We start from the raw sequence: 11,968 nt of genomic DNA on the forward strand, positions 1-11,968 counted from the left end.
GCTCTCAACCTAGCTAAGAATTACCTGTGAAGATTCCAAAAAATATCAAAGCCATGGCCTCGTCATTAGATCAACTAAATCTGAATCTAAAATGATGAGCCCCTGGCATTGACATGAAAACAAAGAGACTCCCCAGGTGACCTTCATGAGCAGACCTAACAATCATCAAAAGGCTTGAAACCCTCTGTTATTCAGAGCAGAAGAAGGACCACAAATCTAAAGCCCAGAGGCATTTGGTGCCCCAGATCACTTCTATTTGAGAGCAAAATATGTCTCCTAAGCTCAGGGGAAAAAATAAACAAACCAGCTAAGTAGGTGTTTGAGTGGTGGGAGAGGAGAATATATTTTGATTAAATGATTTTTGCTTTTCTTAATCAGATTATCTTCCAATTTCACCCATGTGTGGGCTTCCAGACCATTCTTATCTGGCATTGTGTCCATGAGGACTTGGAAAGAATAACATTTTTATTAATTACTAAACTGATGGAAAAGAATAAACTCTAGGAACTAGTCTGCTAAAATGATTTATCTAAATATAAAATTCCTAAAGTGGTACAGAGTAATCTGTCCCACCATTGATGTCAGTACAACAAAAAAAATTAATTAACTCCCTACAATTGACACATTCCTGTATGGTTGACTCCAAAAACTACCAGAGGAATTTTTAAGAATATCTTATTGTAAATCAACAATTTATAATTGTATAAGTTTATGGGGTACAAAGTGGTTTCATGATTTATAAATCCAATGTGGAATAATTAAATCAAGCTAGTTAACATATTTATCACCTCAAATAAGTAACATTTTTTATGGTCAGAACATTTAAAATTTACTGTCTTAGCAATTTTGAAATGTTCAGTACTCTTATTATTAAGAGTTATTAACACTGTTCAGTAGATCTCAAAAAAAAAGAAAAAAACAGTATTCCTTCTGAGATTTTGTACCCTTTCACCATCATCTCCCCATTCCCTCCACCCCCCAGCCTCTGTAACCAGCATTCTACCAGGAAATTGGCATGTACTAAAGTTATGAAAATCATGAATTGGTTTTCGTGAAATGACTTTCTGATCACATAGCACTATTTGGATGCCCTAGTCCATTTGCTATATCTTTATGGTGATGAAGGTAGGGAAAGATGATCCCACATATTTAATAAATAATAGTAAATGATGACTGGAGACACTAATAAGTAATGGATGCTTCTGAATCATGATGTCTGTTGAAGTCTCAAACAGGTTAAAAATCATCTCTATCTATCTGCTTTGAGTGTGAATTTTGCTTCCATGGGGTGATGTCGTCTGGTTTGCTTTCTGAAACCTCATGCCATTATCAGATTCTATAAAGTGAGCCACAGGGGGAACCTCACACAGAGCATGACAACAGCAGGACGGTAATCATATTTGATAAGACAGAGACTCTCTCCCTCCTTTCTCTTTCCTTCTTTTGAATTTTGCTAGCCAAATACAAATCCTTGGCAAAGGGCTTTCTCATTTAGGGACATACATTCCTGATAACTCTAATTAATGTTGTGCTCTGGCCATGACTATCTCAGAGAAATGTAGGGTGACTCCCTTTTCTGCATCCCTTAGAACATTTTCTAAAATAAAGCTGGAAACATGCGTTACAGACGGAAATGCAATCCTGTTCACCGAGAACTCCATGCCTGGACTCCCATTACAGAGCCACGGGGCCAATTAGCCACTGAAGAGAGAAACCAACGGGTAGTGGAAGGATGCCCTGCACGTGTTTGCATACCTTCACACCCAGAAGTTAAGGCCCATCATCTGTGAGTGCCAGCACCTGGAGGGGGAGAGCAGGTTTCCAGCCAACTAATAAAGCCGGTGGATTTAAGCTGCCTGGCATCCCCAAACAGGTGGAGCTGCTGTGGGGGCCCCCGCGAGCAGGGAGGCGGAAGTGGGAGCGGACTTGCTAGTAACTGAGGCAGGAGGCAGTCATCCACAGGTGTCCCAGTCGGTGTTGATTCCATGCAACCTGCTCGCCTACTCTCACTGTCTGGAGATGTAAGTAAAATAGTGCTTATTAAAAGCAAACACAGGGAGTGGAGCTAAGCTATTAGGCAATGCTGGAATTTGACAATTTAGGGTAAGTCAAAATCCTTAGAGGCAAGACCGATTTGGCATTTAGGAAGATCAGGAGTCATTTTCGACGAGCAGGGGGTGCACTGTTTTAGCTGCTAGTGCTTTGACGCTGGTAAGCTTGACTTCCCGGCACAGCTCTCTCCTAAGGGCAGTTCAGTCGATAAAGGGAACCGTCTGGAGCAATTGCAAATGCGCTTGGCTCTAATCTCAATAATCAGTGTGAAACCTTGATCCAGCATGTGTTGAATGCAATGCAGTTTTCTTTTTCTTCTCTAGGAAGCAGATGGGAACCGTTACAACAAAAAGAGCCAAAGGAAAAAGAAAGCCTGTGGTTTTGCTGCCTCTGCAAGTAAGTGGGAAGCAGTTTCCTGCTTTCTCCAGAGATGTTTGGAAGAAAATAGGATGTTCTAGGACATAAGTCTGAAAAGGTAAACAAGCCATTTAATTAACTGAACCACTTCGGAGCAAAAAAACAGGGAAACGATGGAATTAAGTACAAATCAATATAAACTATAGAAATATGAGATTCTTATCGACATAATGTTTCCTCCCGAATTTTATACTGGCCTCTGCCCCCTCCCATCACCAACTACTCCAAAATAAAGGTGCCTTCTCCCAGGCAGGAGCCATTTTATTGCTTTAAACTGGTGTGTGCAATCCCTTTAGACTTTGGTTTCAGAGGGCCATGGCAGGTGTGCCTCTGAATCCTGGGACCTAAAACCTTCTTAGTATTCTTTGAACTGTGCCTTGCACAGTGGCTTCCATCATTTAGTAAGTTCCTTCTGACTTGATTGTGTGGATCACGAAGATGAACTGCTACCATTTTATTTAGTTATGTTACCTGTTCCCAGGCGATGCAGATAGGCAGTAAAATTAATTAAATCAACACTCTCCATTACCACTCTTGCTATTTCCCCAGAATAAGTTGTCACTCTCTCTAAGAAAAAGAATTTTTTTCCCCAAGGCTGTTTTGAAATGATAATACAACCTCTGCTACAAATGCAGGAGGGCTGAGAATAACATGTGCAAACCTACCTTTCTAAATTTAATTAAACTCATGTAGCAAGGATGTCTTTTGGAGCCATAGTTTTCTATTGGGTTCAGGCATATTTAGGCATATTTGGAGAATTTGCAGGGAGGAATCTCTTTGCAGAGCAGAGCAAATGGCCTTCTCTCACAGTCAGCTGCCTCAAAGAGGAAGGGCCCAGAGGGTCCCTGGCAAGTGAGGAAGGAGCTATGGGTTGAGAAGCTTAACCTGATAGCAAAGCCTTGGAGGGGGAGACAGTCCTTAATCTTTTCGGCTCATAGACCCCTTTGAGAACCTGCTGAAAGTATTGGTATTGGACCCTGTCCAATACCACAGAAAACATTTACATATGCATTTACAACACTCAATTTCTTACACCATACCAGATGTATTCTCAGATTCCAGCAAACCCATCTGTGGATCACCACCGATGATTCTGTGGACTCAGGGAAACACTTTCCTTAGAGTTTCTGCTTCTCAAGAATTGACTGGAAATAGCTCAGCATCCTTACCCTGTCTCCAGCCCACTTCCCTGGATACAGGTCTGGTCCTGGACAGAAAGGAGGCCACTGTTCTCAATTCAGTAACACTGGCCTCCAAGTGACACTGCTTTGGCCTCCTGTGTCTGGATTCATTCCAAGGGGAAAGATTTGGTCTCCTCCACTTCACCTCAGGCACTCGTAGGACAGCCACCAGAACTGGACATCTGTGCCCAGCAGAGAGGTGGGACAGTGAACATGCCATGGAGGTGCCACACATGTGGGACGCTTCTGGGAGAACCCACCAAAGCCTGGGGAGCTGGGGACTCACCCAGGCAAGGGCACCTGCACCAAGCCAACCAAATGTGAGTATAATGGTACGGCGATCTCATTTGTACATTATACCTGATAATTACCTCCTTTACATCATTGTTTGGGATTTGGTACTGGACAATGTTAGTCTAAGATACAGGTGCATTTCTGGAGTAAAGATCTTTCAAAACTTCGATTTATTACAACTGATTTTTTTAGCATCTATTTATTTCATATTGTCATGACGGTTAATCACTGAAAGCATCCCTTGAGGCAGACGTCTCCGAACACAACTCTCAGAAGGGAGGTGGGGTGAGTGGCTGTGTTTCCAGGGTGAGAACGCTGATCATAATACTTTGATTTTGTATGGATCTTTGATACTCACAGACCACTTTCTTTACTTTAATGTAGCTTATTTAGTGGTTGAGAACACAGGTTCTGGAGGCAGACTGTCTGTCTGAGTTCAACTTCTGGCTCCACCAGTTACTGTGTGGCCTACAGCAAAGTATTAACCTCTCTGTGCCTTGGTTTCCTCATCTGTAAGTGACAATAATAATTCCTTCCTCATAGGATTGATATGAGGATTAAATGAATTGTCACATACGATGAGCTTAGAACAATGTATGGTATATCACAACTGCTCAATAAATATAAATGTTAATTGTATTTATTTAAAAACTTAATTAATATGTGAGTTGGTGCCTTCTTTTAATTTTTCATTTGATTTACCTCTTTTGCTATTTTCTTATACATCTTTTTTGCTCCATTTAATCTCTTGTGAAATAATTTAATATGGTCAACAAATTTGAATTTGTGATGGCCAACTTAAGGGCATCCTTTAGTTGTGGGCTGAGAGATACTGTTTAAAGCTGATACTCATTGAGATGTCATTTGAAACTATTCTTTTCTCCCACTTGTACCAGTCATATGTCTCCAAGTTTCGTAAGTAGTTTATTTTGCTCATAAATAGAATCCATCCAATAGTTCAACTTATTTATGGAACCCACCGACTCTTCCATGAAGGTAAGATGGCTAAGCACCTATAAAGTGACATTTAAGGGTCACTTAGAAGCTGCCTGTTTCAAATAGTTCCCACTAACCACCTCATCCTTTTATTGGCATCAGTGTTTGTTTCTCTTCCTATGTGGTCTGAAACAAACACTGTGACTGCTTTGGTGACTAAGGTATAACTCACTGCTTTGGGGCAATAGGGAAGGTACTGCTTCTAGAAAGTGCAAGCACTGTACACACAACATTTACTTTTCAAGGCATTTTAATGTGATTATTCTCACATGCACTTTCCAACGCACCTGAAGGACCAGGTAATCTTATCACAATCTACAGATGAGGAAACAGAGAGGCTGAGAGGTGGCCAAAATTACAAACAAACTCATCAATTTTCAGAGCAATTAAAGTGCTCAGCTTGGTCGTCTTTGCAGGCTTAAAATAGAAGACCTACATTCAGAGGAGTTTACAATTTAGCCTTGTTTCTTTTTTTCCCTTGGAGGTTAGGAATTGTGTTTAAAATTTCTAGATTTCTAGATTAGCTGTTGCCTTGAAAAACAGAACCTACGACAGAGAACAAGAAACCAAAAACAGCTGAGTTTCAGAAAGAAAGTGCAATGGAAGAGGATACCAGTACATGATTCAAATGATCGAAACACCCAACAGTGATGGTCTTTAGTAATGCAGAACTAAGATGAAAAAGCAGCTGAGGAAAAATGGGCCCTGAATGCAGGGTTAGATTCCCGATAATTCACTGAAAATAAGTAAAACCAACAGTGGTCAGTTTGTCCTGGGACCAGCCCTAGATCTCACACAGCCCATGAGGTTATAAAGACAAGGATCTCTAGGTGCTGAATTATACATAGCAACTGGAACTTCCTCATTCTGAGTGGAGGATCAGATGAGGACTTATTCGTCATAGGAAAACTGCTCTCTGATATTGTCATAAAGTCGTGTGAGGTTTTGTTTATTTTTTTACAGTTTCAGGGCTGGAAAAGCTATGGAGACATTTTAGTTCCATTCTCTTTCAAAAATTAGCAATTTAAATTGCACCCTTATTTACCATTTGATTTATTTTCTCTGCCTTTCCTGTCTCATCTCTCTCCAGATCCTCTTGAGCACCTGCTTCACATCACACATTATTTCTGGGGAGTATCTTGTTTAGTGCATGTCCTGCCTAGCAGTCATTTCCTCTAATTACTAATGCTAGTAATCAGCACCTGGCTGTCACCTGAGACTTCCATCTCCCCATCTGTGTAGTGTAGGTATGCCTAGGCCACCCCTGGCTACATTGGGTATGTGATCCAAGTTCATGCTGCTAAACTGGAGCTTGAGAAATGGAGAGGATTAGGGATCCTTCATTGGGCAGTGGTGTCCTGAAAGCATTTCCCACTAGTTGTTATCTCTAGATCCCTGAAACTGTCCTTCCCAAGACCCAGCCTCTCATCTTTTCTTTGATTCTGTAAGTAGTTCTGTCTTCTCCTACCAATAATTTCCCATTTCCCTTTGTGCTAGCCAGGATCAATTTCTATAGCTTACATCCAAGAATTCATAACTGATACAGTGCTTCAGACACATCAGAGTAAAAAAAATTGCTTTCTCTGTAACCATCAAGCTTTAATATGTTTAAAAATCCAAGACCTTTTGCTATGTTGAGAGACAATATGTCATATAATGAATAAGAACCATGTGCCCTTCCTGGTTTGAATCTAAGTTTCATCCCTCACTGTCAGTTGAGGGCACATAACCTCTCTGGTCCCCAGTTTTTCCCTCTGATAATAATAGTTTCTACCTCATTGAAGTCTTAAAGGTCTAAATGATCTAATAAAGATCTTTCTATGTATTTAGTACAGCGAGTACAGAATCTAGAACTTAATAAGCTTTCAATAAGAGTATCCATTATATTTCTTGCTCTCCATATCCAGTAAGTTCATATTAAATCAGGTAAATAGGCTAAGTGTTCAGAATTTGAATAATTTCCTTTCAAGCCACTACACCAACATATTGTGTGATTTCTGTGTTGCCTCCATCTTTTTGCTATAAAATGAAGTAAAACAGATGGATTGTGAGATAATGAGTGTATAAAGCACTATGAAATCCTTAGATAAAAGGGGCCCCTGAGCATCATTATCACATGACAAGAAATCGCCCGTTACTTTAGGTCAGGTTTTATATTTTTAATATATTTTAAACGCACTTCTGGGTCAACATGTGAGATGAGGAAAACAAGTGGTGTTTGAACAGAAGCTCATGAACTGTGGTATAATTACTTCCTGGCCTGCACTGCCTTACTGTAGTCAACTCACTGCACAAAGAGTTTGAAAAACAAAAATCCTAATTTTTCTGAGCTTTACAATTTCTGGGACCTAGTTCTGATAAACAAGGCCATGCCAAGTCTACTTCTGTGACTTGGATAAGCTCAAGCACTTGTAAGTAAATCATAGAACATTCAGCTATTCATTTTTTAATAAACATCAAGCCAGAATCAGTATCCTTTCTCAATAGAGCTGTTTTTAGAGTATCTCAAAATTCCTTGATACTTCTAAGGACACCAACATCATCTAATTTGTGAATTGCAAAGATTATCTCCCTTTCAGTCATTACGGGGAATATAATAAAAATAACCATAATTATGCCCAATGAATGATAGACAATTCCACGGGTAGCATGGTTTGGAATTGAACCTGAATTTTAGTTGTCTCTGGCACTCATTAGCTATGTGACTTTGACAAATTACTTACATTTTTTTTTTTAGTTAAACAAGATAACACATAATTTATAAGCTACTGTGTGAAAAACATCTAACGCAATATCTAGCATATAATAAATATTTCTTCTCCTTAAGGCCCTGAGAGAAAAGATTCTATAACCTTGGTGCAATCCTAGAGCCCTCAGGTTTTCAGGTCATTCTCTTGAGGGTTAAATTGAATTTATAAGAACGTAGGAGAGTGGTAATTTTCCTATCTGCTCCTCAGATCTCCCAACAGAATTAACGGGAACTCCTGAAACTTTTCTTTTCAAATTACCCACATAGGAAGTCTATATAGTAATAAGAAATAATGGGACTGAAAACAGGACCCAGGTAACCTTCTATTCCTAAATCTGCTATCAATATCTGCCGGCCAGGAAGCAAGCAAACTCACAGCTTTCTGGTGCCCCCTGGAGGCTACGGACACTGTGCCTCATAATGCAAGGAACTTGTCTCTAAGGGCAAAAAAGGGAAATTCAGTCTCACTCCTACACATGTTAAAGTTAAAAATTATCTCAAGCTTTTGTCGTCTGATACTAAATTCATTTTTATTTTCTCATATAGAGTAGTTATCTTTATTTCTATGCTCATTAACATTCTATGTCTGAATCCTTTAGAAGAAATAATAACAAATATTGCAGACAAGGTAATAAAAAATGATATTCCAGAGAAATGCAAATCAAAACCACAATGAGATATCACTTCAAATGTGTCAGCATAGCTACTATTAAAAAAAAAGAAAATAACAAGTGTTGGTGAGGATGTGGAGAAATCGGAATCCTTATGCACTGCAGGTGGGATGTAAAATGACATACCTGCTATGAAAAACAATTTGTCAGTTCCTCAAAATTTTAAAAATAGAAATACCATATGATCTAGCAACTCCGCTTCTGGTTATATATATCCAAAATAACTGAAAACAGGAACACAAACATATATGTATACCCATATGCATAGCAACATTATTCACAATAGCCAAAAGGTGAAAGCAGCCCATATCCTTTGATGGGTGAATGAATAAACAAAATGTGGTTTATGTATACAAATGAATACACACATATATACACACACTGAAATATTACTGAGCCTTGCAAATTGAGGAAATTCTAACACATGCTACAACATGCATAAACCTTAAAGACATTATGCTAAGTGAAATAAGCCAGTCACAAAAAGACAAATACTGTATGATTCTTCAAGGGTACTTGGAGTAATCAAATTCATAGAGAAAGTAGAATGTTAGTTGTCCAGGGTTGGGCACAGAGAAAAATGAAGAATTATTGTATAATGGATACAGAGTTTCAATTGTATAAGATGAAAAATTTTGGAGAGGGATGGTGATGATGGCTGTACAACAATGTCAGTGTATTTAATGCCTCTGAACTATACATTTAAAAATAGAATGGTAAATTTTATGTTATATATTTTACCATAATATTTTAAAATAAATTAATTAAGAAGACTTTTTTATCTTTTAAGTTCAGGGGTACATGTGCAGGTTTGTTATACAGGTAAACTTGTATCCTGGGGATTTGTTGTACGGATTATTTCATCACCCATGTATTTAGCCGAGTACCCTTTAGTTTTTTCCTGATCCTCTCCCTCCTCCCACCCTCCACCTTCTGATAGAACCCAGTGTCTGTTGTTCCCCTTTGTGTCTATGTGACCTCATCATTTAGCTCCCACTTATAAGCAAGAACATGGGTAATTTGGTTTTCTGTTTCTACATTAGTTTGTTAAGGATAATGGCCTCCAGCTTCATCCATGTCTCTGCAAAGGACGTGGTCTTTCTTTTTTAGGGCTGCATAGTATTCCATGGTATATATGTACCAGATTTTCTTCACCCAGTCTATCATTGATGGACATTTAAGTTGATTCCATGTCTTTGCTATTGTGAATAGTGCTGCAGTGGACATATGTGTTCATATGTCTTTATAACAGAACAAATTATATTCCTTTGGGTATATACCTAGTAATGGGATTGCTGGGTCAAATGGTATTTCTTTCCTTAGGTCTTTGAGGAATTGCCACACTGTCTTCCACATTGGCTTAACTAATTTACACTCCCACTAACAGTGTATAAGCGTTCCTTTTTCTCCACAACCTCACCAGCAGCAGTTATTTTTTGACTTTTTCATAATAGCCACTCTGACCCTTAGATAGTATCTCATTGTGGTTTCGATTTGCATTTCTCTAATGATCAGTGATGTTGAGCTTTTTTTCATTGATTGTTGGCTGCATGTGTGTTTTCTTTTGAAAAGTGTCTGTTCATGTTCTTGGCCCACTTTTTCATGGAGTTGTTTATTTTTTTCTTGTAAATTTGTTTGAGTTTCTTATAGATGCTGGATATTAGACCTTTGTCTGACATATAGTTGGCAAAAATTGTCTGCTATTCTGCAAGTTGTCTGTTTATTCTGTTGATATCTTCTTTTGCTGTGCAGAAGTTCTTAAGTTTAATTAGATCCCATGTGTCAATTTTTGTTTTGTTGCAATTGCTTTTGGCATCTTCATCATGAGATCTTTGCCCATGCCTATGTCCTGAATGGTATTTCCTAAGTTATCTTCCAGGGTTCGTATAGTTTTGGGTTTTACATTTAAGTCTTTAATCCATCTTGAGTTGATTTTTGTACATGGTATAAGGAAGGGGTCAAGTTTCAATCTTCTGCATATGGCTAGCCAGGTATCCCAGCACCATTTATTGAACAGGGAATCCTTTCACCATTGCTTGTTTTTGTCAGGTTTGTTGAATATCAAATAGTTGCAGCATGTGGTCTTATTTCTGGGTTTTCTATTAACCATAGTTAATACCACAATGGGCAATAGATCTCTTGAACTTATTCCTCCTACCTAACCGAAATTTTGTGTCCTTTGACAAACAGCTCCCCAGTACCCCTCCCCTCCAGCGTAAAAATGTTCACAATAACATTTTTAGGTAATCACCATTTTACTCTCTGTTTCAATGAGTTAGACTTTTTAATACTCTACATGTAAGTAAGTATTCAGCTTTCTGCATCTGGCTTATTTCACTCAACCTAATATCCTCCTAATTCATCCACGTTGTCACAAATGACAGGATTTTCTTATTTTTAAAGGCTGAATAGTATTCCATTGTGCAAATATACCACATTTTCTTATCCATTCACCTATTAATAAGCACTTAGGTTGATACCATATTTTGGCTATTGTGACTAATGCTGCAATAAACATGGGAGTGCAGATATCACTTCGATATACTGATTTCATGTTCTTTGAATATATACCCAGCCATGAGATTGTTAGATAATATGGTAGCTCTATTTTTAATTTTTTAAGGAACCTTCATACTATTTTCTGTAACGGCTGTGCTACTTTATATTCCCACCAACAGTATGCAAGTGTTCCCTTTTCTCCACATCCTTACCAATACTTTCGATCTTTTGTCTTTTATGTTTGTTTGTTTTCAAGAGACAAGGTCTCATTCCATGGACCAGGTTGGAGTACAGTGGCATGATTATGGCTCACTGCAGCCTTGAACTCCTAGGCTCAAGCAATCCTCCTGCCTCAGCCTCCCAAGTAGCTAGGACTACAGGCACATGCCACGATGCCTAGATAATTCTTTTGTCTTTTTGATAATAACCATTAAACAGGTATGATGTAATATCTCATTGTTTTAATTTGCATTTCCCTGATGATTAGTAATGTTGAGCATTTTTTTCATATACTTGTTGGTCTTTCATATGTCTTTCTTTAAGAAATTTCTATTCAGGTCCTTAGCCCATTTTTTAATTGGATTTTTTGTTTTCTTGCTATTGACCTGTTTGAGTTCCTTATATATTTTGGATATTAACCCTTTAACGGATTTATCGTTTACAAATATTTTTTCCCATTCTGTAAGTTCTCTCTTCACTCTGTTGATTGTTTCCTTTGCTGCACAGAAGATTTTTTGGTTTGATGCAACCCCCAACAGTCTATTTTTGCTTTTGTTATCTGTGCAAACATGTTAGGGATCATGTCCAAAAGAATATTTGTCTAGACCAAGGTCATGGAGCTTTTTCCCTATGTTTACTTCTAATAGCTTTACAGTTTCAGGTCTTACATTTAAATCCTTACTCTGTTTTGAGCTAATTTTTGCATATGGTGTGAGATAAGGATTTAGCTTCATTCTTCTGCATGTGGATATCCAGTTTTCCTCGGACTGTTCATTGAATAAACTGTTCTTTCCCCATTGTGTGTTCTTGGCATCTTTGTCAAAAATCAATTGACCATAAATGCATGGATTTATTTCTGGGATCTCTATTCAGTTCCATTAATCTGTGTC

This window comes from Hylobates moloch, unplaced genomic scaffold, assembly GCF_009828535.3.
Source record: "Hylobates moloch isolate HMO894 unplaced genomic scaffold, HMol_V3 SCAFFOLD_1, whole genome shotgun sequence".
In the NCBI taxonomy this organism is placed as follows: Eukaryota; Metazoa; Chordata; class Mammalia; order Primates; family Hylobatidae; genus Hylobates; species Hylobates moloch.